The sequence below is a fragment of the Cygnus atratus genome, chromosome 4 (assembly GCF_013377495.2).
Source record: "Cygnus atratus isolate AKBS03 ecotype Queensland, Australia chromosome 4, CAtr_DNAZoo_HiC_assembly, whole genome shotgun sequence".
In the NCBI taxonomy this organism is placed as follows: domain Eukaryota; kingdom Metazoa; phylum Chordata; class Aves; order Anseriformes; family Anatidae; genus Cygnus; species Cygnus atratus.
In genome coordinates, this window is record NC_066365.1 from 44,468,196 (window position 1) to 44,490,550 (window position 22,355).

The window sequence follows — 22,355 nt, forward strand, 5'->3', positions numbered from 1 at the left end:
ATTGTCTTGCTTTTTGTTACAAGGATGAGGCTAAAGGTCTAGGCATAAAATGGTTCTGGACCTCAGTATTACCACTGAGAGTATATAGGCTTCTTCACTAGTAACCTATAGCCATGGGATAAAAAAGGTGTAATTAGAAGAAAGCTGGACAGTTTACTGAACACATGTACTCGCCTCCCTCCTTCTTAGTGAACTTTTCCATTGAGTTTTCTGCAGCTTCTGATTTTTTATTTTTATTTTTTAATTATTCCCTCCCAGAGAGGGATTTTCCTGTATCATTATTTCCAAGAGTTTTCTGTCTGATTTATTTTCTATTTTCAGTGCTCAATGAAGCAGAAAAACAATGTTAGTCTTTGGTGACCAGGGAAAATAAAAAAAGTTCATGAAGGTGGTCTCCAGATGATCTAGAGCCTCGTAGAAGCAATCGGTTTGGTCTGCCTTTGCACTGACTGGAAGCAAATTTTCGATGCCAGCAGGTTTGGCAAGTGCAGGTAAGCTGCGTTCGCTAAATGTGCTAAGAAATCACCCACACAAACATGCTCCAGCTTTGGCAGTATCCAAGCAGTGGCTATTACCACTCCAGGGAGGAAATAATTAAAGCCATTTCTTGACTCTGACAGTCTGATACCGGTGGTTTTCAATGGCAAATTACCAACATCTGAACTGCAAAATTCAGCTACTGCTGCAATTATTCAGCAGGGATAACCACAGAGGTGCTAGGACTCTTTCATTTTCTCTATGTTCCCTAGTTAGATGTGACCTACAATTGAGACCTAAACTACACATGGTGGCAAGTTTGGTCTCTTGTGTTAGAAATGTAAATGAAACCATATGGAAAACTTAATATGCTGTGAAAAACCCAATGGCAAATGCATCAAAGACAGAAAATGAAAGACTGGAAAAACATCTGAATGGGCTTCTTAATCATGTAAGAATTTCAAGTTTGCAGAGCAATTCAGAAGTAAAATTTATACAATTCATTCAATTCCACCAAAAATGATGTCTTTTCATTCCCACATACTGTTCTAACTGTCTTGCATAGTAAACACAAGTAGAGTGTGACTGTACAAGCTGAAAACTCACATCTAACGTCCATGGCAAGCAACTGGAACTCTCAATTGCTTTTGAAAGAAAAATGTAGCTAAAAGATAAATAATCTAGTCATATATAGAACTCAAACTCAAATATTTCTTTTTAAATACTTGCTAGGAAAGGGAATACAAATCTGAGAAGTGAGAGGCTATGATATGAAATATATTTCTAAGAGAGAATTAGGTTTGAATTCATAATAAAATTACTGCTTTATTATTCCACTGCTTCTGTTGTAGCTGTCTATCAGGGTTTTAAGTTATAATCCAGTTGGGTCAAGGATTTACTGATATATGAAACTTAGTTTAGTTTGTAAAGTGGCACTCAGTCTTCAGCTTCATATCACTATTGTTTAAGCTTCAGAACCAGATCAAGGTGTAATATAATTGCTGTTAAAATGCACGGTCAGAAGGATGAAGGTTTCTTTTGTGTTTCATGCTCTCCTGGCTGGGTGGGCTTTCACACTGGGCAGCCACAGGTGTGCAGACAGCACTGATCCTGCCCCCAAATACTTCACTGCTGAGAAAGGAGAGGGAAATTATCACCATGCATCAGCCTCTTCTTGCCATGTATATGGTTCTGATGCATTAATACATAAGGGCTGACTCCCAGCTTTAGATTTGCAATAAACATTTTACATGAACTGTGTAGTATGGGATAAGAGACAAGTCAGAAGGAGTTACTTTGCATGATTATGGGCCAAAAAAAACCAAAACAAAACAACAACAACAACACAGAGAAATCTGCATGTTGTAAGCAAAAAGTGTAAGAAGAGATTGCATAAAAAACAATTTTCTCTCATTTCAGTTGTATTAAGGCCAAACAGTAGTAAATTTTTAATGCTGATGATAGTTATAGTCTTTATGGCTCTAATCAGCTAATCAGGCTGTGGCAAAAATCATCTGTAGTCACTAAACAATTAAATGCCTACTTCCCTTTAGAAAAGAGAGAAACAGTGTTGAGCTCCTAGGAAATCAGAGCAAGTTTCTCAGAGGTAGCTATTTTGGGCTGCTCAGAGGGTTCTTTGTGAGTAAAAGGATGAAGCTCCTTGGTGGACAAAGGTAGCTTATTTTTTATTTTCCTGTTTTGTTGTGGTTATTTCAATTTAATTTAGGTATTACAAGTGCCAATAACTCTAATAGAACATCTAAAGGATCATAGACATTTATATTTTGAAATTGATAAGGAAGAGAACATCTAATTTTAATGATGCATTATCATTGCAATAATAAAGCAATTTTCAGTCCTCATTGCAAGCAGAGTGTTGTGCTGGCTATGTTCTTATCAATGGGCCAAAGGATGCTAATTTAACCAATGTCCCAATCATGCAAATCCTACTTCTAGACCTCAGGAAAGAAATAGGTCACTACATTTTTTGTGGTAGTACTGAATCCAAGTGCTGTGAAGCGAATTAAATGCAAACTAAGTAGACTAGGAAATGTTTGTTGCTTTGAAAAGCAAGGGCAGCTGCTGTATATGCAGTTGGATGTAGATTATATAGAAGAAAATACACATGTAAATATCTTTTTTTGTTCTGACTCTACATTTCACGTGAGCATGGACAGAACAACTCTAGATATTATATTCTCATCAGCAGCACCTTAAAACATTGTCATGACTTATAGCAGTGAGAAACATAGAAATCAATATTGATTGGCCACTAAATTAAGAGTAATATGATGGCATAGCTTCCAGGCAAATCCACGGTGCCTTGATTTATGAGCAGGTCTGGGAGAAAGGGGTAAGGATAAGGTTTAACAGGTATCATAATTTTGTGATCGAGATTTTTCTCATGTAAGACTAAACTAATAGTTAAAAAAGAGGAACTTTGTGAGTGCAATGATCTAAAAGGAAAATTTTGTCAGTCTCTAGGCTGTTTGAGAGGAGTTTTAGCCTCTTACCAGAGTACTGAGCCATTTCACTGTGTATTGGAGTCATCAGGGAAAATACAGCATGAAGCTAATAGTAATGAGAAACGAAAATGACTTTCCTGTGATGCAGGTTGGAGCGAGCATAAGTTGCATCTCTGTTTTGTCATGTTGATCTTTTGTTTTGTATTACTGTTGGGTGTATTCAGTTCCAGAAACTTTGCAAGTGTAGCTGTTTATGTATAATATCTCCATTTAGGGAAACCCACCGAAGTAATTTGAAGTGTATTTCTCCTAGGAATCTATGTAATCCAACATTTATTTTTACCTGCCTCTTGATGATCAGGGGCAGTTATTTATATATACATACATATATATATTTATATATATTTAATCAGGTTGGTTTCTGCAACAAGCTATATCTGACAGCCGTATCTAACATGTTTGTTTGTTTGAGTGGAGCCATGTGCGAGTTGCAAAGCAGAGAACCCAACCCACTGTGTCACTAACTAAATCCCATGGCTTTGTGTTTCCACATATTTCTGTTTCTCTAAGGCCAGTGAAGAGGAAAACTAAGGGAAATCACAGAGAATGAATGCCATAAGGAACTGTTTCTCATCTGGTCATGTTTACACAAAAATACAGAGAATTATGCCTTTAAAAGTTCAAGTCTTAGAATGGAGGTTTGTGCTTAGCAGGCGTAAGTCAAGAAGTCACTTGCAACAAAACTGGGTTTGTTTTTTATCATCACTCGCAATATCCTGATTCTCTGCTAGCTATTGCAAACAGTTTGGCGAGCAAGCAGAAGAGATGTCAGTGGACAAGGTATCACTAAAAAGAATTCTTGGCCATTGCTAGGTAAAGGCATGACTTAGTACAGAAAAGTATGATTAAGTCACTGAATCGATTTTTAAAATAACATTTCTCCAAAGGCAAGAAACAAACCTTAGAAAATATATTTATATCTGGTGATAGAAGAAACTAATATTTTTTTAATCTGAAAGTGCAAAATGATAATTTGTATTTTCTGAACATTATGGACAAAGCCAGACAACTCCATAGTTTTTGAAGAATTTCACCGATAGTCTTCTAACTGAAGGCATGATCTCAGGAGAAATCATCCTCTCCATTCTGGATTTTAATTTTTGTTCAAGTGTTAATTTCTAAAAGCTGGCAAGTATCGATTCTCTGAATTCAAAAGATTGAATTTTTGAAGGTTTTGAAACTTAGAAGCTACAGGATTTCGTGCTTGAAATATTCAGTCTTGGAGTTCTGTCAGAAGTCTCCAAAATTGTTTCTTCAGTCAGCTGTAAGGGATGCTAAGTTCTCCTAACAAAAAATATTTGAGCAGCATAAAGAGTTCTTGAGAATGAAAAGTATTTTCTTGAATACAAATAGTATTTTTCACAAAATGTTTCAAATTTCTTTGTAGCTTTTTCTTACTGTTCACTCATTTACTTCATCATGATTATGGCATCAGTGTGATGATTTCCTTGGGGAACCCTGTCTTCAAGTTTCAGGAAAAAACATGGTACAGTTGAGTTTATGAGAAAATTGCTTGTGCTCTAGACATGACACTGTCTTGTCCTGCTTCTGGAAATGCTTCAGTGCTCCTTTGTCAAAGACTCCTGTTTCCTTTCATGAAGCCTGCTGGCTGGCAAGAGGACCTGGGTCAGGTGGGCACACACCCCCAGCACGACAGCTGTGCTGCGCCCTCCAGTCCCAGCCCCGGCTACTTCCAGGCTGTCTCTCCACCCAGTGCAGCAACAGCTCTTCTCTGTCTGCTTCTGGTCCTGGGACTGCCTGATGCGTGATGGCATTGATTCTTTCCCTGGGATTGCTTTAGTGACTATGACAACAGAAATGTGATGTTTATTCATACACAGAAGATACAGAAAGAGCAGTTGCGACACGAAGGTACAAGGATAAATAAGAGCTGCTCTCTGCAGCTCTGTGTCAGGACCGGAGGAGTACATGGCAGTGCTCCTGCAAATGTTTGCATGTAGATTTAACTGGGCAGGAGCCCCTAGACTTTTGTGCAGGCAAAAACATTGCTGTCTTGTGGTCTGGAGTTAACAGTGAGAACACTAATAAACTGCAGTACTTACTGGGATGTTTCTCTGTCCTATTAAAAAAAGGAAATTATATAATCTAATATTTCTCTCCACTGCCATCTAGTGAAGTTATTATGCTGCATAAAGGCTTTGATACTCTCAGCTGATCATTTTAACTGCTAACCATATCTTAGTTGCATACAGGACTTTGTGCAGAAAATAGAGTTTGAATGTAAAGTAGCTAATATTCATCCTTAGAATAATAGCAAATGAGACTAATAATACCAAAAAACTTAGGTAGTATAAGTCTAATTGTAGAATTCTAACAGTGATTACAATGCTAGAGATATTCAAGGCTTTTGAATAAAGCAAGGACTAAATATCTGCAAGCTGATAGAGTGGTTTATATTCAGCCATCTTGAACCCCCCCCTCTCCCCCCCCCCCCCCCCCCCCCCCCCCCCCGAAAGTGAACGGGTTTCTTAGGGATGAAACCAATATAAGTTTAGAAATAAAAATGTAACTCTTGTGGTAAATGTATACTTTCTGTTTTGTAAACCATCCTAAAAGATTTTAAACTTAGGATTTGGTTACTGTATGCTGTTACTTCCAGAATCTTGCAGAAAGTTTATCCTCACACAGAACATCCCTTCATTAAGGTCTGAAAGGGACTCCAGACGCCCTTTGGACATTGCCCTGCACCAAATCAAGCTCATAATTAGTCCATTCCATCCCTTCAAATAAATGATCTTTTCAGCCTCTGATCTCTCCTGATCCAACTTTTGTGTGTGTGTGTGTGTGTGTGTCAGTTATCAGTCTGTATCTTCTACTTCAAGTTTGTATCTTCAAGTCCACGGAATGATGCTCACCAAAATCCTCACTGAAGTTCTTTGGCCTAGAATTTAAACAATATATTTCAAAAACAAGCTGCTGAGATTTTCATTAATTGAATGCTCGACTTTGTCATGCAAAAGACACCGTGGGTGTACTCTTTTTTTCCTGCTTCCTGTGCCAGGATGTGCATGTCCCCAGGTTATGCTATGAGCAGTGCCTGATCTGGAAGGAGAAAAGAAATGGAACAATTATACTTCTCCATTTCTGTTCAACTCGATGAGATTGATTTTGTTTAAAGATCCTTGGCTATTTTTGTTACTTACAAGTAGGTCAACCCATCTTTTCCTGATAGTGGAAATAGCTAAAATAGGACATGCAGCTCTAAAATAATTACTGCCTTCATGTATCATTCATTGAGCAAAATCTCTGTCTTAATGCTCCCATGAACCTCTTCCTAAAATCAGAAGCTTTTTGCAATACAAGAGCCTAAAATTAATTAAAGTTGAAAACATACATAATATTAACACAATTTAGAGGAATATATTGAGACAAAAATGATCTCTTTTGTGGCTGAAACCTGTACTTCCATTACCATAGCTGAGTGATATCTCTAGACTCTGTCGCATTCACTGTATCTCAATTTCACTTGCACAGACGGGATGGAAAAGCCTAAGTTCATACAAAGCTAATCTGTTTGCTTTTGTGTCTAGCTTTAAGAGATAGATGGGGCTTATGTAATTATTTTTAGTTTTGTCCTACAGAACTTGTTATTTTCCACAAAATCTACCAGGCAACATTTACTGGCGAACTTTTGGTGTGTATCCTTCAGCCCTAACTGATTAAATACTGTGTTAAAGTAGAAAGACAGGATGAGTTAACTTATATTTTAACTTGAGGTTAGCTGCTGAGATGTGTATTACAGGCAGAAGCTGTAGATTTATGGACGTGCTGTATTTTCTGGTGTTATGAAAAGGAGGTCAAAGGATCACAGAATGGTTGAGGTTGGAAGGGACCTGTGGAAGTTATCTGGTACAACCTGTTTGCTGAAGCAGGGCCACCTAGAGCAGGTTGCAAACTAGAGCAGATTTTTTGGTTGGAAAGTTAGTAGGAATGGTCCAAAACATATCCAGGTTGCAAATTAATGGTTAAGGACTGTGAGAGCTCAGAGTAAATCATTCACATTTACTCCTTTTATTTATCTGACTTGGCCTATCTAAAATGTTTAGCAGACAAATTTCCTCCCAGATATTAGCCAAGCTCAACCTGGAAGTCTAAAGTAGAGCATGAAAAAGTAAAATAGAGAGTGAAAAAAATGGTCATCTGGCAACCAAAAGACAAGTCTGGGGTGTAGTAAAGTTCTGGCTATTATTTATTTGGGGAAAACCTTTTGATTAAAGTCTTCCATGGAATTGTATCATAAAGTATAAATTACTGAGCAACAACTCTTAATATTGCTTGCTAAAAAGTTTAGGGAATTCAGGAGGCTTTGAAAAATCTGATGTTTATAGTTCTGAATGAGGTTGCTATATAGGGTAATTGGAGCAATATTTAAAGAAAGGAACAAACCTTTATTCAGTTTACTGAGAAAGGGTTAAATAGGACTTAGTTGTATCTACTACTCCCCTAAGCCAAGCTGACCGAGTGATTAAGAGAAGGAGTTATTTTACCTGTCTCTTGAGGCTGTCTTCTAAAGTTAGTTATTTCTTCTAAAGGAGTTATTTTACCTGTCTCTTGAGGCTGTCTTCTAAATAATCTTATATCATATAGTCTGCACAGGCTTATTTACAATATGCCAGGATAGCCAATGACCATGTTGCTAATTATAAGTAAGCAGACAGTTTGATTCATTGACAACTTCAGTACTGATCTTTTGCTGAATAACATTTAATTTTTAGCCAAATTGCATTTAAGCTTCTTTGTTCAAGAACTTGCCTTTCTGAGTTAGAAGCAATGACGCTTCTGAGTTAGAAGCAATTTGAACGCTTGATTGCATATTGCTATAATACATTTAGTTTTTATTGGAAAAATACCATTCTGAGTAGAAAACTACAGCCACTGTGTTATCTTTATTTACATCTTCATCCAAAAAATTACAAGTTAACAGCATATAAAGAACCCACAATGAAGTTCCTAAGTAACCCTATTATCAATAAACAGCGAAGAAAGTACCTTGTACTTAGGGATGTCAAGCACATCAGGAGGAAGAAGGAAGTTGAATTATGATGGCATTGCATGGTTCACATTATATTCTCAACCAGAATTCTTATTTCTTGTTTTGAAGTTGCCTGGTAAGGTTTCAGTATTAAGAAAGCTCTCTTTTATTCTTTCCATGATTGTTTATGTTGGACCTCATGTACTCCAAGCTTTTTAACTCACCCCAAAACATCAGAGCTTATGGACATTCCTACAGCTGATAAAGCAATGTAAATGGCCTTTATGTCTCAAGCTAAAAAGCAGTGTGGCAGATTAAATGGCATGCCCTTCTTTGAAAAGTGACAAGAAAGAAAAACTCCACGAGTGCAAAGCCACTTGTTTTTCACTTTCAGGGTAAGCTGATTGATGGATAGGTGGCTATAGAAGAGGGATGAATACAGGGCATTTTACTTAGACACAGGAAAGTTCAAGATTGATTACGTACCCTAGTTTTGCATAGTGCAGCTTCTATACACAATATTAAATGCAGACTGGAGAACAAAGGTAAAATATTTCAGGATGTGCTGAATATGGATGACTATAACATAATTATTTCCTCTTTTCAATGCATTGTTGTTTGTAATACCATGCTATAAAATTATCCTGTTGAAAAGATGAATCAATCTGATCAGGTATATGAATGCCCAGCTACACAGACTTACTGCAGATGGATTTTACAAAGCAGTACCTACAGTTTCTCAATCTCCCGGTAAGTTGAATGCTGTTCTATTTCCACAAGAAAAATGTAATAAAAAATGAGACATCAAGAAATCTATGAAAAATGTGGGGGAAAAAAAAAAAAAGGATTTTAATTCTAATTCTCAGTAACATAAAGTATCTGCAAAAATGGCTTGTTTTCAGTCAAACTTTTCTAATTAAGCATTGAAATGTTGTTATGTTTTCCTGAGAAGTTAACCTGTCCATTGCATTCTTCTTTATTCCTGCATTCCATCAGAGCAATAACTGTATTCCACCTTGTATGTACATTTTCCATTATATATTGGAATGAATGTATATTAAAAAATCTGGTGAAAAGGGAGAAGGATATAAGCTACAAATTTTGAAGATAATCTTGTTGCATAAGATCAGTATCAGACTTAGCATCCATTTTGTCTAAAATCATGTGTCCTAATACAACCAAGGATGAATACTTAGGAAGAGAAAAACATAAGAAAACAATTAGTGATGTTTCCCCAGAATTCTTTTGTGGCCTCTGTTGCTATGTGGCCCAGGATCTTCCTGAGCCAGAGCTGGTGTGAGCTTGATCCAACTCTTGATGGATTTTTCTTCCATAAGTTTTCCCAATCCCTCTCAAAATCCAAGGAAACTTTTGGTGTTCTGGTCCTGACTGTGGAACCACCTCTATGAATCTGATTTTGGTGGGTTTCAAAAATCCAGGGCAAGTTTTGGGGTCCTGACCCTAATGAGGTTGATGGACTTCTTCTGACTGGGACTCCATCCTTGCTTCTACTTGCACAGATTGCATCTGGTACACAGGCTGCCATACAGCCCAGTTCTTCTGAAGGAATAAAATAAGTATAAATAATAAAATAAAATAAAGACTTCTGGGAAAATTATTTGATGTCTGTCCTGTCTTAGACTCATTTGGTGGATGTAAAAGTAGCGTCATAACAATCACTTAATATTTGTAGAGAAAAACAGAACTCAGCAGTATATTATTGTGCAAATTTGTATAAAGTTTGCATTTTTTTATTTGTTTACTTAAAGAGTAAGTAAAAAAGAGGTTTTTTCTTTTTCTTTTTTTTTCAGGCAGAAGGCATAGAGATTTTGCTAATAAGGGCAGATTCTTTTGATGTCAGGCCTCACACTGCATAAACTTCATAGACCCATCATTAGTTCTTGTCATCTCTTAGGGGCTTTTGGCTTGGGGCCAAACAATTGATATAGTAGAGAGCTTCCAGCTAAAATAACAGCCTCTGCATCTTTATCTTCCCATCCATCAGATTGTTGGTGGAAGATAGGGCTAATTTGTCACTCTATCCACTTGGAAAAGTTTGATAAATGGCTTAATTAGACTTTTTTTTATTAAGAAATCATATTTCTTGAGAACTGGAGGTTGGGAAAACAATGGCTAAGGAGTGAATTAGAAAAGGAAAATATTTTTTCTTCAGTAAAGATCAGAGGAGACATGACCATTATGTGCGCATGAGAAGTGGAAGGAGTGCAGTTGGTTGGAAGGAGTTTCAAGGAAAAACAAAACAATAACAAACAAGTGTTCTGCAAGCAGAGCTGTAACCTGGAGAGTGTGGGCTTGACAGTGTCTCTATAGAAGCATCAAGCTGCAGAGTGCCAATTTAAATATGCTGCCTCCCAAATTAGAGTGCATTTAAGCCTCTATGTTGAGACCTCTAAAACAAATAACATGGCACCATTGTACCTGGAAGACCATCCAAATATACAATTAAGTATATTGTTTTAATGCTTTTTAATCCAGGTTGTCATATATAATGAAGGGAACCGTGCTCTTGAGGACACTCCTTGCGCTGGTTAGTGTCTATGCCACTCAAAGTGAGGACTTCACTTCAAACCTCATTCTTTAGTTTGGGGAAAGAGGGGACAAGACCATGGCCATGTGCAATTCTTTTTGTGATGAGTCAAAGGCTGAACAAAGCAGGATCACAGTTTTCAAATATCCCTGCACAGAATGCACTAAAGTTAAAAGGATATTTCCATTTTCTTCTTCTTGTGAGGTCGTTTCATGGCTTATGAATAAAACACCTAAAAGGGTTAAAATCAGTAGTTTTGGTACTTTTGGAACTTTCAGCCATAAAAAAGGGAGAGGGAAGTTGCATTAAGTTCTTTTCTTGTGTGTTGCTTTAGCCACTGTGTTTAGATGGTTACCCCTCTACTTTACATATGTAACTATGACATGTATACACACGTATTCACACATGTGGATGTGTCTGTGACATCTGGCAAATCTTAATGTGTTATCTATGCCTGGACTTTGTATTTGTAACCATCTTTTCATGTAACTATGCTATTTGGGTCACCAAAAAGCATCATTCTTCTTCCTCTTGTCTGATGTAAATTAACAAGGCAACAGACAAATTTCATTCTCCACTTTTCAATAAACTGTCCAGAAATTGGATGTAGTTCAGAAATAATTTTAAGACTCCTTAACCTCCAGGCAAAAAATTATTTTAGGAAGCAAAAGACAAATATTTTTCAATTAATAAGATTTAGCATCCCCTTCTATGCAATGCATTAATATGAAATGACACTGAGGGGTAATAGGCCTGGAATTAGTACTTCCCCAAGGAAATGTCTTATCTTTTGCACTAAATTAAATGTGTCTTTCTCACACATCCTAAAGCTGTCACTTTGGGCATTCTGCTTAAGGAAATGTCTTCTGATTTAAAGTTTCTGAGAAGAAAGGCAAAACAAATGTGGTTAAACAATAATGACCTCTTACGCCCCAGTCTCCACAACCCTTTCTGAAGTGGGTAGCTGTTACCATTACCATTAAATCATTAACAATCCTCAAAGGTCACTGGGACAGATTGTGGGAGTAGCCTCCATGTGGGTCAAATCCTGGAGGCATTACATCTGTGAAAGCACAGCAGAAAATAGCAGGGTAACGAGGCAATGAATCAGGATAACACAGAACTGCATAAGGGGACTGTTGAGGAGGAGTTTGCAGGCCGGCCTGCAGGCAATTGGTACAACTACAACCAGAAATGGTTGCAGGTTACTGCTATCTCCTGGTGGCCTCTCTGAGACCTAATAATCACAATGCAAGCACTATATTGCAGGTATTCTCCATCGCTGCAAGCCAAGGTCACCAAAAGGGGACTTTGGGACCTACTCTTGCTACTCTTCCTGTTTTGGCCCACCTGCTGATGGGACTGCTGCTCTTTGTGGCTGCTCTCACCAGAGACCACAGCAGGAGGGCCACACTGACCTCCAGCTCAGCAGATGTTGTTTGCAGAGCTAGTTTTGCAAAAATGCTTCATCTGTGCTATTCTGTCTCACTCCTCTGTTGACAGCAGTTGCAAAATGTCCTGCATTGCTGTTTGTAGCTGGCAACTAGTAAGAGCTCCAAGTTGGACCTTGTTGTAAATAAGGGACATCCTTAATGTAATAGGAAAAAATGATGTAAAAAAGTACCATTTGATATTCCTGGCTATAGTTTGTTTCTCAGTGTAATCTAATTTATGAGTTTACATGATGACTCAGTTTTACCATCTCCTCTTAGAATATCAGGACTGGTACCCTGCAAACATTTTCCACTTCAGGGAATGGTTTCATACGTCCTAGCTCACATGAACAGCATAATGGTCATCACTGGACCAACCGTGATGGGTGAAGCTATTCATGTGCATGTTTACAGGATCTGGTCCCAAGATAGTAACTGCCCCTATTACTAGTGAACTGAAGATAAATTGTACTTGCAGCTTTAGTTCTTCACTAGGAAATCTGATTTCTCTAATTGCAGAATCTAAAAGTTCAGCAAAGTGACTACACATTGGGACATGAAAAGTGCATTTACAGGATTATTTTTGCATTGAAGGGAAAGGAAATCAAGCATTTTTTTCCGTATAAAGAAATGTTTTAGACACAAGGAAAAAAGGAATATGTCAATCCTCGTGTTGCTGATTTGCTATTTTAAACTAAGTGAATATATGCAATATGTTTTGCTATACTTTCAAACTAAGAACTGTGAGAAATAAAACTCACTAAGTCTACAGTAATTCTTTGTTTTTATTTAGGTACAGTTGTGGATATTAATATTTTAAATTAATTCAATGTGTTTTGAGTTGCTCTGCCACTTAGTTTACTTGAAAACTAAAACCATTTGTAACAAAACAGCTAGGTTGGTTTTAAGTCAAATCAGTGTAAAAGAATATGTAAAACTAATGGCGCACTTCAGGCCATTAAAAAAAAGAAAAAAAAAAAGCCTTTTGGACTATAAATGAAAATGATTTCAATTTATGTGCATTAGAAACCAAAGCTAAAACTCTACAGGTACTTCGAAAATAAATAAATTAATTAATTCTCCAGACGTTCACATTATGATTCCCTCCACTCACTCACCCACCTGTGCCCCCCCCCCCCCAAAAAAAAAAAAAAAATTCAATTTAAAGTGAACTCAAGGCTAGATTTCTACAGGTATTGAGCATCCAGGAGAGTTGGAATGAGTACATTGGAACTAACTGGAAGTTTTGCAACCAGGTCTTTTTTGAATCCTGTGAATGACATATCTGCAGTTTTAACTACCTAAATCTGTTATGTTATAACACAGAAGCAAGTATCTTCTATATTAGTCAGTCAGTGGTGAAGACCGGAGGGTAGAACTAATGGAAGCCCTGATCATGAAGTAGACATATAGAGCAGAAAAAAAGAAAAGAAAAAAAGAAAAAAAGCTTTGAAGTAGATATATAGAGCAGAAAAAAATATATATATAATTGGCTTTAGGCATTTCCAGTAGGCATTTTCAATATCACAGCTTTACTATATTGTACAACTGGAAGTGATCAGTAGCTGGAAATAGCCTTTGATGTCTCATGTGAACATCAATATGAGCATGCAGTAGTGAGTCTAAAGTGACCATGATACTAAGCTCCACATGGTCAGTGCTCTTGAAGGTATTGATCTATTTAATTTGAGGTGATTCTCAAGCATTTCGGCAGATGAACTTGGTTTCTTAAAAATGATCAAGTGTTCTCTTATCAGCAGTTTACTGCATGTAGAATAGGCTTAGATATTTTTACAGGTACATTAAGTACCATCTGCAAAATGATTGTGAATCTGCCATTGATTTGCTTTTTTATACTTAGTATCGTATACACTTTAAAAGAATCTGTTATATGTGAATAGAAAAGAACAGCTCATAACATTTTACAATTAATGTAAATAAATCATATCTAGCAGTCTGCCCTAAGATGAAATGAAGCATATTTTTATTATTTCACCTTACAATATAGTGTGTTTTATTCAAACCAAGTTCTTACTTGTTTTATTTAGAGCCTGAACTGAAATCTTTACGCTTTAGTTCTTCATAAAATGCTTGGAAACTAGACTTTTCAGTAAGGATTTCAAAATGATGTCATTTTTACACAGTTGAAAAGTTTAGACCAAACAGGGGACAGCAGAAACAAAGGGCCAGGTTCGTTCAAGCATTAAAAATAGTACATGAATGGATCCCAAGTGGAATTTAGTTATGTAAGGACTTCACAATCTGGTCATAGTGATGACCTGCAGATTCCTTAGCTATAGTTCAAATTCATTTCTGGAAAGAATAGGTAGAAGCTATAACATTCATGGCATTTTTTCTGAAATGAAGAAAATTGCCAGCCTTCCTCCTTCTTGTGACACGATAACACTTGAATAGTTATTTTAGTTATGGTGAACTCTATCCTTAGGATTGGTTGGATAAATAGGATTTTTTTTTTTAAATAAATATGTATTATTAATAGTTTGATAATTTGGTTGATAGCTGTTTTCAAAGGGGAAGAATATAACACAATCAGGAAAGTGTGTGATAGTCTCTCTACTGAACTCAATAGTAATATCTTCTGGTCTTCCTGTCTAGTTCATCTATTGAGATAATCTCTGCCGCACTTTTTCATCCATTACATATTATCTATGAACTAAATAAACTTCATTTTCTTTTCAATACAGATTCCAGTTACTCATCCAGTTGCTTCTGGACTTATTAAGGTAAGTGAGAAACACAGTGAACTTGAATGAATATAAAACCAGGAGAGAGATCATAAAGCAAAGGATATGCATGTACTTAAAATTGTTTATGTATGTTTGCTTTGATCTTTAAATGTAAAAGTAATGCTCATCGCAAGTTAGTAATTGCTTACCAGAATCAGATTTGGCTTTCATTGTAGCATCAAACTTGAGATAATAATAGCAGCATGAAAAATAGCTCCTAAGTTGCCAGGATGAAAAATAGGTTCTGAGGTTTTAATGTATGATGCTTTTACTCTTTTGGCTTTCGTTTGCCTTTAGAACCAGAAATGAACGTATTATCCTTTCAAATTGCTTTGATAAATCTCATTCCTTTTAGGATTAAACATTCCTGAACATCTTTATGTTTCACTGATCTCTTTCAAACAAACATAAATTAATTCTTTAGCTCAGAATTTCTACTCATGAGACGTAATTCTCCTTGTCTCTAGCATTATTATAGTCAAGTTTGTTTGTTCAAAGTGACCATCATGTTACTGTTTTGATTTGTGCTATTTGACATAGCTGGTTTGTATACTTAAGGGAAGTACAGAGATCATGCATGGCATTGAGCAGTGCAAAACAAGACTCAGATTTTAATGCTGTAGTGTCCTACAAGGGCAAGTTAGAGGGTTATATGTCAAATGTCAGTTGTAGATGCAAATCTAAGAGACTTTTTTGTGTTATTTGAGTTCAAACACAGGTGTAACCACCAGGTACTAGCTACTTTGTAATATGGTGTATCTCCACTGAATTAAAGCTGAGGAGAATACAGGTATAGACAGGAGTTCACTCTTCATAAACACTCATACAAAAACATTTGCAAAATTGTTAATGGCATAACATGACTCAGCTCTCTTGAAATAATTGAACCATGTGATTTATACCACTAATTTTAGTTGACTATGCTGTAAACTTCTGGAAGCTGACCCTATTCAAAAGAGCGTGATACAAAAAAGACATTTTTTTCTGCAGGAAAGGTATCCACTGAAAATGATATTAAACTTAAAACAGTACAAGTCTCTATCAGAGTGCTGCAGTTCCACACAGCCAAGTATTCATCTGGTTTTATGGGCCTGCTAGGTGTCACTTGACTTTTTTGGTGTGTGTATTTCTTAATGTATATTTACATGGACAGCGCCGATCTGGTTGTAAACAATATAGCTGGCCAGGCCAGCTGGATGGTAAGGAAGCACTGGCCACAATTGTGAGTGATGTAGGTGTTGTATAAAAAAGCACCCAGTGTGTGCTGCTGGTCCTCCGGGGATGCTGCAAGTGGCCACTACCACCCCAGCACATGGTGGGAATCATTTGGTATAACTGTTTTTCTCACTTGCAACTTCTGTTTAGGGGCTCTGGAGGGGGAGAGACATACAGGGAGGATCTGAAGGACGCAGTGTCTGTGCCTGGCACCACTCTGCAGGGCAGCTTTTGGCCAAAGGGCCTGTGACAAATTGGGTTGTCCAGGCTGCCTTTGGGGGAACCCAAAGAGAGCTGAGCATTTCCCAGGTTTCTTCACTGCACATGAACTTGGCATCCTGTGAGCTGACCCAAGCAGACAGTGGTCAGCCAGTGAATTTGGCATGGAAGAAGGTGGTTTTGCAGGGCAACAGTTCACCAGGGGTGACCTCTCTTTCTAGTTCCCTGGAGATATTTCTTAACCAACCGCAATCCTTTTGGTTGTCTGGCCCTCAGTTTTGGCAAAACAGTTTTCTGACATGGCTGAAGTCAAAATATAAGAGTTTTGTGAACAGCTCAGGCTTTATATTATGAGAGTTTGCTGTGAGATGTCTTACCTAAAGACATTCTCCATTTTTCCTGTTTGCTTTTCTAACAGCCTACTAGACAAATCTGTAGATTTATACAAAGAACATCGCAACAAACAGTTCACATACAGTATTCAATATTCATATAGTAACTTAGACGAGGTATACACACTCATGTAGCTCGTAAAGTGCATGAATCACAGAATGGGTGGGGTTGGAAGGGACCTCTGAAGATCAGCTAGTCCAACCCCCCTGCCGAGCAGGATCACCTAGGGCACAGTGCGCAGGATGGCATCCAGGTGGGTTTTGGATATCTCCAGAGGAGGAGACTCCACAGCCTCTCTGGGCAACCTGTTCCAGTGCTCTGTCACCCTCACAGTAAAGAAGTGCCCCCTCATGAAGGAGATACAGACTTGATAGAAGATGAATTCTTGTCTCAGCAAATCTTTTTAAGGATATCAGTGTTCAGGAAGAAGGAAGGAATGTCCAATTCTGTCTCAGATGGAGTCTGCAGCACCTATGTATTGTTCAATAATTCATTTTTTAATGTTTAATTAATTTTAAATTACATGTCCTAATGATATGGCAGTACTTGAATGAATGAGATGGCTCATGCACACCAGATAATTTGAAAAAGTTCAAGTGAAAAAGAAAATCACAATTCATGCTGCAGATTATGAGTATTTATTTTAGACTTACTAAGGCTTTGAACAAGGCTATATACATTTTACTTCATGAGGCTGGCATGTCATATAAATGGTTTATGAGTTCTCTGGTTCAGGAACAAGGCTTTATAACTGATACAGTACAATTCTGAAGTACAGAGGTGTAAGAGACAAAACCAATCTACATTGAGATACATCCAATTTGTGTTTTACTTTGCATTTGACTTGATGTTCAGCCGCTCAACAGTCATCCTGTAATTGGACTTATAAAATTACACTCTCATTTCCTTTAGTGACAGGGAAACTGCTAAAGGAAGTGTCTGCCATACTCAGTTTAATTTCTACCGTCATCCAAACACACAGATGGTTATTCAAATCTCATCTAGAAAAGGAAGTAGGACTCTTCCGATCAAAGTGCTGTGAAATTTCCAGTACTCTGGACCGGGCAGAATGAGTGCAAAAACGCTCTCCCTTGCACTGAAATACTGCTGCAGGGTTGGTGTTATCCCAGCTCCAGTGATGAAAAAAATACTGGCAAAATGTTTAAAAATAGACTACAAAATATGTGTTTTAAAAGTCGATGTATTTTGTGATTCAAATTTAATGTTTACACTGTCTACTATTCCGCTCAAGATGATGTATACATTTCCACCATGTATATTGTATTTTTGCATATTGTAGACCTAGTTCAATTTAGAAACATAAAAGTAATTCCAAATAAAATTACATAAAGCCATAGTATTAAACTGGATTGCTTTCACATACAGGCTTCTTATTAGACTTCATGTATTAAGATTAGGACTTGCCAGTTCCAGTGATGTTATATTCATACTTAAGAGTTATTCCATGCCATTGGTTCATTTTTACTAGTTATAAATTAAATTGGACACTTCCTATTATATCTATTATCGACTGAATAAATTATGTGTTAAAAATTGACCTCCTAAGCATTTCCAGGTAAAAAACAAATAGGGTAAAAGTGATTTCAATATCCATGGTTTTGTGGTGATTTAATTTTGTTGATTTCAGAATTATGCCATAGGCATTATTGTTCTTTACTTAATTTAAAAAAGAAGAAGAAAGCCAATATAAGGAATCCTTAACATTGCTATGAAGAAATGTTCTACTACCACAAAAGCTCTATTTCTCACTAACCAGTTCAGGCATCTCTAAAATCTAGGAACTGAACGTGGTCTTTTTAGGTGCAGAAAGGTACACCAGAACTTTGTAAAATTATGAACGATTGTTAATGCTCTGGTTGTTTCAATACATAAGCAAAGGATTTCTGCCATTCTTCCGAAACACTTATATTTATTATTACTTTGCCTGTTATCTTTATTTTTTCTGTAATATTTTCATAACCTCCTGGGACCTTTTTGAGGATTATAAAGCAGTTAACATTCAAAATTCACTTCTGAATGTGCATACAAACTGATTCCAGTTCCAGGTGCTGTGGTTGCAAATGAAAGAAGAGACATTTAATCTAATATTCAATTTAATGTTTAGTCTTAAAAATACTTAAAAATACTAAAATACTAAAAATACTAAACAAGTTAAAAAAAATCAGCAAAAGCAAAACTTACAACAAGAACAAGCAAGTTGTGAAACCTCTGTATCTAAAATGGTTTAACTGTCCTTTAAGAAAGTTTGACCTGGAGCCAACATTCATCCATTCCCATATTATAACTGTATTTTGGAAAACTCACCATTTGGGAGTTATATTTCCTCAGGTAACATTGGTAAAGCACATAAAATTCCTCCTGTTTAAGCCAATGTAAGCCTGTGAAATCGGTACACTTCTGTGAAGCGTTTATAAAAATGTCATAGTGTTGGACTCAGTCTGTAAAAGCCTTTCTGTGCCTAATGCCAGAAAAGTACCATATACAGGACATATTTTCAATATTGACGAAAATGGAAAAAACAAGCTCAGCCCAATTTGTGCTCCAAACTTGGACTGTGAACACTGACGAACTCTCTCAGCTGTGTCCAGCTGCGAAGGCCAGGGAGTTCAAGAAGTGCACAGTCTATCAATGGCTCTTATGTGCCTCTTACTGCCCTAATATTGGAATGTCCCACAATCATCTTCATAACTCCTCTGTGTGCTAGGGATGTGATAAAGTTTCAGTTCAACAGAGAGAACTGAGTTCCAAATATGTCAGCACTTTCTTATCCAGTAGTGGAGGAGGCACCGCCACTGAGTGATTGATTCCACTGAAAGTTCAAAATTCTTTCTTTTTCTCTCCCTCCCTATTGCAAGTAGGGGAATATAAGATGGTAGGTTAAACGAAGTGCTTCTCTTTTATATGGTGAAATTAGGAAAAATGAATCTACCTTAACTGACTTTCCCAGCAACACACAGAATGGTTAGCTGAGGCAGTGGGCCAGTCACTAGTCCATGCTTGTATCCTAATTACAGATATATCAGTTTTTATAGTCTTGGTGAACAAATGCAAAAGAAAAAGGAAAATAAAATTAAATTCAGTTGACCAAACAAGTTTTATTTATTTATGTATTTATTTTGTGAAAAAAAATAGATATTCTGATTGCTCTGATTGCTGAGGAACATTATTCTCAAGAAAAGTCAATCTTGTAGAAATTAATTGTTTAATTTAGTTCAGTTCCAGCTTGCAAATATTTTCTGCTCTGGAGCTGTTCTCTTAATGAACTAAATGAGAAAAAGAAATCCTGCAGCCCTCAGTTTAATCACCCTCCCTCATTATAACTTTTCTTGTGGGCAGTGGCACCATTCATACCAGAGAAGTATGACCTTGACTTTAGAATTAGCAATATCTCACACTGTTAAAGTGCCTCAAGAAAACAATAGGATGGAGTGGCACATGTACCATAGCACATCACATTAATATAGCTGGGATAAATAGCTAAAAATGGTACTATGCATAAATTTAATGTATCAACAATGAATGGTTGCAATTCCTCCCTCCTTGAGTTTAAGGAAAGAACTTCCATTTTCCCTAAGGGCCTCTCTTTTAATATTGGGGTGACCAAGAATGATAAATAAGCAATCAAAACCACAAGTTAAATGATGCCAGACTTTAGTCCGAGTATACAGTATGTGATTACAATGGTCTCAAACTGCTAGCAGGCAATTACTGTTCACAACAGCAAGGCATCTCAAGAGCATTATGTCTGCTGCGAACATGTATCTGCTCCATGTGAAAAATTCATTGCTTTAACTGAAATTTGTATTTTATTTTGCTTCCCTGAAATGCAATGTCAGCCCTGAACTTGGGCATAGTGGCACCCCTCCCGAACAAAACAAAAATCTTTCTTTGTCATTTTGTCATAGAAATAATATGCACTATACACATAATACAAGGAATGCTAATTCTGTCATACAACAGAGGTAATTAAAATACCTTGTAATTTTTTTTTTTCTGCATGTAACAACTTTCTGTTCATATATATATACGTATATATTTATTTTTGTTGTTGTTTTTTTTACATATGCTTAAACAAGTAAGATGGTAACATGCACTGACTACTCATGCACCTGGGCAGTAGTCATCAGCAGGAATTTTGCTGACCATCTACAAAAACATGGATATGGGGAGGTGGCAAGTTGGGCTAAGCATCAAAAGGGCTATGTTGGAGAAACACAGCCTGTTACAAGGTCTATTACAATGAAATGGCTATTTTCACTAGAAACAAACAAACAAACAAAAACAACTTTAACCTTGTTAGTGTTCTATTGATAATGAGTAGCCTCTTTCGTACAACATTGTTCTCTTAAGCTTGCATTGTATTATGTACATGTTAAAATATATGCCTTCTACAAGATTTCCTGCTGAGATATCAAGCACCTAAAAAGAAGCGCCATCTGAGCCACCACCAGAGAAGTATTTTATGGCCAAGAGTGCTGCCCAAGTTTACAATGGATGACACAGATTTCAGGAGGCAGGTGAAAATCTGTGATCCCTGAAGGGATGCCATGGCCTCAGTTTGCCCATAGTGTCATGGCACTCTGTGTCTGCTCTAGGCTACTATGGGAACTGCTATTTCCCAGCACTACTGAGAAAATTCTTGACAGAATAAATCAGCCTGTAGTCAATTCAGCGCATAGTGTAGATATGTCCAAATGCAAAATGTGGTGTGCATTTGCGTCTAAATCTAAAATTATATGTTTGTTTTCTAAGGAAATGTTATAAAAATAGGTAATGAAAGTTCTCTGCTTTTGTTTCCAGGGACTGCAAAATACCCAGGTGATTTTTGGGAACATCTTAATATTGTGTACATGGTGCAGAGCACAGCGTAATCTGCAGAAAGCCCTCGGAGAGAAATATAAACTTCCATTGGCAGACTCCAGTTCTTCAGGAAAACAAGGTGTAGGTCAGTATCCATATGTCTTTGATATACTCTAATGCCTTTTAAAGAACTACAGCCTAATAACAAAAATTTAGTAAATTCTCTTAAGATTTTTTCCAACTGTATCTCTTGCTTTATTATGAACAAACAAGTTTTTAATTCTAATGAATTTTACTTAGTATAGCACAGAAAACATTTTACCATGTAAACAGGTGTAATCTCTTCCTGTGCACCAGGAATTGTCTGCACAGGTTTTCTATTTCCATGCATCTCTTGATGCAGTTATTACTTCTCATCGACTTGACAACACTTCCAAGGGACAGGAGAATTCATAGATGTGCACAAAGGAACAGAAAATATAAACATGAATGATCAAAGTCTGTTTTTATACCACATTCAAGCAATAATTAAGCTTTCCTATGTGACTGGAAGACAAAGAGTAAAACAGGTCAAGGTTTGGTAAACTCAGAACCACCTAAGTTTCAGAAACAAATCAAATGTAATTTTGATTTAACATTTTAACATTTAACATTTCACATATTTCTTTCTAGGACTAGTGATTTGGAAGTGATTTTCTTTACCTTTTCATTTTTCTAAAATCTTGTTAGTTCATCTGATCTTGAATGGTTGCTTTTTAGTGCTTGTCTTTCCTAGTGAATTTCTTTACCTCTCTTTGATATTTACTATACCTGGCTTTAAATGACAAGATAAATATCACTGATGTTCCAAATAGTGTCCATGAAGAACTTATCAGTGTTTCTGAAAATTTCTTAGACTTTATTTTTAGTCTAATTGAGAGATTTTTATTGTTTAACCTCTGCAAATCCCTCCATAAGGAATATTGTAGGAAAACTGAAAAGGAA

General features: G+C 36.7%; 1 long non-coding RNA gene across 1 annotated transcript; it reads left to right on the plus strand.

The window, feature by feature from the left end:
* The first annotated feature begins 396 nt into the window (after positions 1–396).
* On the plus strand, positions 397–21,469 carry LOC118251594 (uncharacterized). The gene is made up of 3 exons (XR_004779865.1): positions 397–491; positions 14,682–14,720; positions 21,372–21,469. It is a non-coding gene; the product is annotated as an uncharacterized LOC118251594 (long non-coding RNA).
* Positions 21,470–22,355: the final 886 nt, after the last annotated feature.